The sequence below is a fragment of the Xyrauchen texanus genome, chromosome 14 (genome assembly GCF_025860055.1).
Source record: "Xyrauchen texanus isolate HMW12.3.18 chromosome 14, RBS_HiC_50CHRs, whole genome shotgun sequence".
Classification (NCBI taxonomy): domain Eukaryota; kingdom Metazoa; phylum Chordata; class Actinopteri; order Cypriniformes; family Catostomidae; genus Xyrauchen; species Xyrauchen texanus.
The window spans coordinates 39,859,924-39,861,791 of NC_068289.1; positions in this window are offsets into that span (position 1 = coordinate 39,859,924).

Sequence of the window (1,868 nt, forward strand, 5' to 3'; positions counted from 1 at the left end):
TCCATTGAACACAATTTCATGTATTAATGCAAGTGTAATATAACAAAGAATAATGCTACAAATTTACACAAAACATTTGAAAATATGCAAAAGTTTCTACAGATTTATTCTGCTAAATAAGACAGAAATGTCTCATCACAGTGTGTAAAAACGGTCCATTGTGTTACTGCAAAATAAATGGATTATTTATTTATAGAAGCCCTATTTGTCCAATAGTTTCACACACTTTGTCCAAAAAGTGGCAGGACTAGATCATTCTGAACGGTTCACAAACAGCATAGAAGAAAACTGTTCTAGTTTTACTCATCAGCAGAACATTTTGTGCTTACTGAGAGAACAATGTCTCGTGTCTCGGAGACTGCTCATTAAATCCTTACCTCTGGCTTTACCCAGTATAGAGTTAATCCAGCTGCGGGCAAATGTATCATTCATGTGGACAGAAAAGGTGAAACGGTTCATATGGCGTTCGGCTTTGGAAACATAATAATATTGATTACATATGATCTGTGTGGATTACACGACTGTAAGATGGATGTTTCAAGGGCATCACAGCAGCAGGTGGATTCATGTTAACTTAAAAAAACACCATCAAATATTCAATGCCACATGTTAGAGTGAAGGGATCTATCATTTCAATACAATAATGCATATGCAACTATACAAATACATGTATAATATAAAGGACGATGCTGCTGTTAGAGTCATGATTGTGTAGTTTGATTAAATAAGATTGTGAATTGTGTTTAAAAATAAGTAATTCAATAATAATTGTATTAATAACAGCAGTGATCAAGCTGAGGGCGACTGTGGAAAGGAACACAAAACTCCATAAGAGGATTAAGTAGCCTAAAATCTTTTCAATAAATTTGTATTAAATATATCCTAAAAAATATTACATTTAAATATTCATCTGGCCATCTAACACAACAGACTATATATCTCTTTACTGCATACACACACACACACACTGTGCTAGGCATTTAGACTAAATGTCATCTTATGTGGGCCAAATTATATTGTTATAATTATTTAATAATTTTTTCATTATTACACATCCTCTATATACACACACGCACACACACACAAACTCTCTCACACACACACACGCACACGCACACACACAAACACACACTCACACACACTCTCACACACACACATGCACACACACTCTCACACAAACAAACACACTCTCACACACTCACACACACACACACAAACAAACAAACAAACAACACACAAACACACACACACAAACAAACACACACTCACACACAAACAAACACACACACACACACACAAACACACTCTCACCCAAACACACACACACACTCACACACACACTCACTCACACACAAACACTCACTCACACACAAACACTCACTCACACACAAACACACACTCACACACAAACACTCACTCACACACAAACACACACTCACTCACACACAAACACACACTCACACACACACACACAAACAAAAACACACACTCACACAAACACACACACAAACACACACTCAAACACTCTCACACACACACACACACACACACACACACACACACACACCACACTACACACACACACTACACACTCACACATACACACACACACTCTACACACACTCACACACTACACACACACACACACACTCACACACACACACACACACACACACACACACACACACACACACACACTTACACACTCACACATACACACAGACACACAGACACACGTTGCCAATAAGGTCTTCAGCATGTCATGGAATGCTACATTCACAACATGCAAGGCGACAAAGGAATGTTTGATGCAGCATTTTCCTTCCGGATTAAATCGCATGCCTATTTTCTACTGAAAAGAGCAAAGA